This window comes from Myxocyprinus asiaticus, chromosome 47 (genome assembly GCF_019703515.2).
Source record: "Myxocyprinus asiaticus isolate MX2 ecotype Aquarium Trade chromosome 47, UBuf_Myxa_2, whole genome shotgun sequence".
Lineage (NCBI taxonomy): Eukaryota > Metazoa > Chordata > Actinopteri > Cypriniformes > Catostomidae > Myxocyprinus > Myxocyprinus asiaticus.
In genome coordinates this window covers 30,830,043-30,836,042 of record NC_059390.1, presented here as the reverse complement: position 1 = coordinate 30,836,042, position 6,000 = coordinate 30,830,043, and the positions used below count along the sequence as shown (strand labels likewise).

Sequence of the window (6,000 nt, the reverse complement as noted above, 5' to 3'; positions counted from 1 at the left end):
TGGTATAGTTCCTAAGAATAAGTTTTCTTGATTGCAGACACGTAAGCCTGCCGGAATTGAGAAGTTTTTCAGGCACACTCTGTCGATGGGGTACTTGGCAGTTGTCGAGAGCAGTGCTTGTGCATGCCTCAATCTCACAGCTGGTAATACAGACACTTTTTTTCACAAATAGCGAGGCTGACAGGATGTTTAGTTTATAGGCTACAGCGTCGCTCCTCATCAAACAGAATTCATCTTTACCTCTCGTCATGCAAATTTTAATGTCCACCCCCGTTAAGCATCAGTTTTTCTTGAAAGAAAATATCACTGTGAACGGGTGTGAGTAGTTCAACCACATTACTGGCGTTGGTAAAGGCCGCTCTCTTTGTCAGACCATGATTACCCCCAGCGGGGTCTGCCACATCCATATGACCAGCCGTGTCTTTGTAAAAGAGCCTTAAAAGAAATGAGTGATTTCAAGGGCATCTTTACCATAATTGGTAAGACATTCTATTATGCATTGATAAGGATGTGCGCTAGAACTGTGTGATATAAGACGGTCTCTAAATGACACATCCACTTGTGAAAATATTGTTGCCCCTGCATAGTTAATAAGACCCACTGGGGCTCCATCTGCAATATCTGTGCCGTCAGCATTAGTGATTTTGAGATGCAAAAACACCAATGTGTTGTTTAGGTCTACATAATCCTCTCCAGTCCCCGCGATAAAAAAAACTCCAAAGGTCCGATATCGCTGATAATAGTGGTACTTCTATGTAAGTATTTTTTTCAATAGCAGTTTGCGTCAACAGCACTGTGAACAGATCCAGTTCGGTTTTTAAACACTCTTCTGACATGTTGTGTAGTAAAGCCATGATCTAAAATATTGTTTTAACAGAGCTCTTTGGTCTTTTTGATGTAGCACGTTTTGTTGTCTCCTTGCGCTTGCATTTTACAACTGACGCTTTCTTAGGTGTATGTTTTGTTTTCTTCTGCGTTTGGCCATTCTTCCGCACCCCTGGTGGCCTAGATGCTCTTTTGCGAGCCATCACCATTAGCCCGGATCCGTCTTGAGTACTGTTGTTATTAAAAGACCGTGATAATGTGTTGCTAACAACGCTAACAACGTTTTTTGCAGCTGATGTAAGATGTGGCTTGGCTATGCTAAATCCTCATTTTAGCAATGGTATAGCCATTGTAAAGAGTCCTCTAAACATTCCCCCCAAACCAGCTCCATACATAACCCCGCCCCCGGCATAGCCGGGGAGTCCATTGCCGGCCTAATTCTGGTAATAGGCCACATAACGCAGGGGGTCAGCATTGTGATTGTTGAAATATGCCATTTTTAAACAAATTGTTTCACAGGTCTAAAGTGTAGCTTAGCACACACCTTCCCGTAACTGAAACGTACATCTTGATTTTGATCGTCTTTCACTTGAATGGTTATCTCGGCGATGGATGATTTATTAACTGATACGTAATGCGGTCTGTCGTATCTAACACTAACAATCTTGTTATTCTCACCGTCTATATGTACACACCTTAGTAGTGGAACATGATGATCACCAACTGATTGATATTGTATAGTATCCATTTAGATATACATGGTGTGGAACCCACCATTTATGTCTGCTTGATAGGGCGCATACGTCACAGGCTTGTACCCAACACTATGATTTTCATGAGTTTGGTTACCAGTTTCTACAGCAACCCCTGGTGTTAATCCTAAAATATTAGCCAACTTTCCATAAAATGTCAGTGACGTCTTCGGAGGGGCTTTCAGAAACACTTTGTTTTTAACATGGTCATAACGAAGGCTCACCCGCGATGGCAGGTTTGCGTTGATCTCCCTGATCAAAAAAATGATGTCATCATAATATCCAGTCTTTAACCTGTAAGGTACATTTGATATCTTTTGATTGCTACTGATGAAAATCTCTGTCTCTTTGCCTTCAACAGGATAGTTGGTGATGTGTTTCTCACTATCTGTCGCCGTTGTTTCACCATAGTTGAGAATGAACTCAGCATCTTCCTCATTAAATGTGTACCATGACACAGGATATTCAAATTCGATCAATCCAACTTGCCATTCTCCTTTTAAGTTTATAGTTCTCGCTAACCTGGTTGTATAACTAGATATGCGGTTTTCAGGATAAACAGATAACGAGGCGTTGCAGGGCAGCGTGACATAAAATCCACCCTAACCCTTTTTTAACTCACGCGTCCATGCATATTTACTAAACAGATCTAGGCACGTCAACAGAAAATGATTGTTGTCATTTTCCTTGGCTTATACAGACATATCAGCTAGATCGGCCTGGAACTGCATATCAGTACCATAGACAAAAACCCAATTCCTTTTGTATTTTAGAGGGGCAGTTCTGTGTAGTGTGTAAGCATCCTCACTGGCGAGCCAGGCCGAAACTTGTTTATCGGTTAAACGACACCCGTTTCTTTTAAAACACCATCTTTTAAACTTTTTACCTCCTAAAGAACCTGGGTTAGAAGGTATGTAATAAATATTTTTCATTTCTTCGGACATATTGTCACTTCAGTATCCACAAAAGAATAACTCGGGTGGTTTAAATGTTTTGGGTTTTTATTTCAGTAAAAGAAATCACAATTCGCAAAATCTACATCTTCATGAAGAAACTTTGTCAAACTAACATTTATTTTTTTCCTTGGTGCAAAAGCCAGTTCCTCTCTCATTTCAACAGTTCCTCTTGTTGGTGAAATACACATCACTCTTCTAGGGGTTTTAGGAGTTCTCGGAGCGGCCAATGCAGCATAAATTTGCAGAGTGTCTTCTGTGTTTTAACTACGGCATCTTAAACCATTATTTAAACAACAAATTCAGGATGTAGGTAGTGATGTAGGTGTGAAAAGCATAACAGGAAGGAACAGTGGTGAGAGGTAAGACATCATTAACATAAACACCATAAACAATCATTGACATCCGATGACTGGCCAACACATCCCTGGAAGATCATGTCCAAACATGTCTTTTAACATGTCTGGACTATCTTCTACCTGACAAACAGGGGTGACGGGGTCATAAATTACGTTACACATACCTGTCGATCAAGGGTGACGGGGGTCATAAATCACATCAATCAATTTGACATTTTGACACATAGTATAGGTTATAACTACTACTATATCTAATGTTTTATAATTCTGCTTTAAAAGTGTGCTGGTTTCTATCTATCTTTCAAATAAATGCCACTTGCCTTGAAATTTTTTATAAATTGTCAAAACATTCATACATTAAGTGTGGCTTAAGTAGCCAAATAATTTTTGGGGCCACTGTATTTTCCCACCAACTTATACCATCTCAGGAACATGAAAACAAAACATTAAAACTAGGAGTCTCTTTCTATTTGCCTGCATAAATGGTCAAGCAGAGCCACAATTTTATAAAACATAGGACTGCAGGTCAGATTTTAAACATGTAAGTGCAAAAATGCCACAGAAATGTAATATGTAGGGGCAAAAATGCCTCTGAGTGAATTCCTCTGCCTTTTATAATTTAGGATAATTAACATGTAGCATTTGATATGTTTGATGTGCTCAATGCCTCTGTATACACTGCATTTAACTTGAGCTGTCAAATATCTGTATTCACTGTCTCAGAGTTTGTTCAATGTCAAGAAGGTATGAAGTAAATCAGCTATAATCAGTTCTGAAAATGCTGAGCGTGAAGAAAACACTCCAAACAACATCTCTTAAACATGAAACAGTGATTACATCAATATCTACTGAAACAGTATACAGGAGAGAGCTGTAATCTGCTGGCCAAATTACGCTATTTAAAATGTATTCTAACAGAGTTTAGTGTTATGATATTGTGTGCTTTATTGCTATTTTTGTATTTATGTTTTTATTTTAAACTACTGCCATCATTTCTTAGATAAAGAAAATATTAGAGGAATAGACAGCACTGTGTTTGTATATGTTTAGAAATAAATACCTTGAAACACAATTAATTTGATGTTAATTGCAAATATTAATTTACTCAAAAATAAATGAACAACAACAAAAAATCGTATAAAGATGTAAGCAATATGATGCCCCAGCTGAAGCAGACAGGCTATTTTGACATCACTGGCAGTTAGATTTTAAATGCTGAACACTCTGAGGGTGTTAATCAGCTGGAGATTTTAAGAACTTTCATCTTAATATTAAATTATTTTTTTAAGGATAAAGCTGAGAATCAGCACACCAGTGAATGGACTTGGTAAGATCTCTGATGAAGAAACATTTGTCTGATAATCCAGTTTGGTGCCAATTTAAAGGAACTAGATTCTTGTTGCAAATGTTTTGTTTTACCTTTGAAGCAAGATGGAAAAATTTAGAATTCTTCTAAATTTGTAAATCATACAAATGTTTTATAATATTTACTTTTTTTTAATATGAAAAAAAATATTAAAATCTGTATTTATAATAAACAGTAGTTCAAAAATTGATTGAAAATTGGAAATCTGGGATTCAAAATAAGTTTCAGGATTTTTAAACAATGTTGTGGTGTTAAAGGAATCAGAGATATTTAAGATTCTGCACTATTTCTTAGTCACTAATCAAATAATGGTCAGATCTCCTTGTTTCTATTGAAGCAAAGCTACACTGGGAACGCACAAATGACAATTGCTGTAGTCTCCCTTGCATCGCTATAGAACCCGGAAATGTGGAATTTTCATCTGAAAATTATGATAATTTTCAATTCAACATTTACACATTTTTTGCTGGCAGTATTGTTTAACGGTAAAAAAAAAAAAAGAAGAAAAAAAGAACATAAATGCATGCACTAACATGATCGGCGTTTGGACACAATGGATAGCCTATCAAATTTATATCTGAAAATAAAGCGATTTCGAATATGATCTTTTATTCTGAAACTTGCAACATCCGGTTAACGTCGGTGTTTACATTACAACTCACGTTTACGGCCTAGGTTGTCTCGTTAGAATCCCTTGGTCGTACATAACGATGCTTTTCAGTCTTACGTCAATATAAAGCTCGCTGTCCTTCAGATCATATTAAAATCGGTGAGTATCGTGCTTGGTTTTAAGAAGATCTGTCGATGGCTATATATGTAGACGGGTTTATTTTGACATTTTAGCAGCTGCAGACCAACAGCAAAATCTAGATGGTTATAGAGGGATTTTGGACACTTATCAGTTTATCAGACTGGGAGATCGCCTTAAATTTAAATCTTAATCCAGTTTGGACTAATCTAAAAAGAAACCAACCTTCAGAAAACAGCCAAATGCGAAGCTAAATTCAGCTGAAAATGGGCATTTATCTGCAACGCGCTCGCCTTGCATTATGATCATTGTACATTAAATATAGATCATGACACGCATTCACAATCAAATTTAGCGAATATTTAACAGGCATATTTTTGAAAACAATTGAATGGATAGTGTGGGACCAATAGAGCAACACAGCTTGTTTTAAACGGAATTCACAGAGTTACTTAACATATTAAAATAGTCAGGACATTGTTGAAAATAATTAACAGATAGACTAAGCCAAATCTACGAGAGGGAGAGAAAAAAATATGCGCTGAAAAGTTGCGAGTATTCGACGTGCCGCCGTGCATTATCCATTGATCTAATATGACAGCTGTTAAAGAACGTTAACCAATAAGTTACGATGTGAAAATAATAATAAATAAATAAATAAATAAATAAATAAAGTAGCTAGAAAAGAAATAGGCCTGTGATGTAGCCTACGATAAACCTAATGTATTCTAAACATGATGATCACACAGAATAAAAGATAGGTTAACCCGTTAAGCAGTCGGCACCTCGTTGAAAATAGCCTTCTTAATCCTCAGATTAAAAAAAATGGCATACATATCCTAAAACAGTAATTTTCTAGGCTACTTACTCAAAAGCATACATTTTTTGATGAGCAAAATTAACACGTCGACATGGTCCGTTGAAAGACGGAACTTGACTCACTTGAGGCGGCTATCCTGCGCTTGAAAAAGCCTGCACAGCAGAAAAATAATGTACA

The 6,000-nt window shown here is 37.0% G+C and overlaps 1 protein-coding gene across 3 annotated transcripts in view; it reads left to right on the top strand.

The window, feature by feature from the left end:
- Positions 1 to 4,449: 4,449 nt before the first annotated feature.
- slc37a3 (solute carrier family 37 member 3) overlaps positions 4,450 to 6,000 on the top strand; it is a 113,225-nt gene continuing 111,674 nt past the window's right edge. The window contains exon 1 of one of the 3 annotated variants that reach the window (XM_051691590.1): positions 4,450 to 5,024. The gene's annotated coding sequence lies outside the window, so the exon portion shown is untranslated. The remainder of the gene's footprint in view (positions 5,025 to 6,000) is intronic. The other 2 variants (XM_051691591.1, XM_051691589.1) reach the window with 2 other exon arrangements.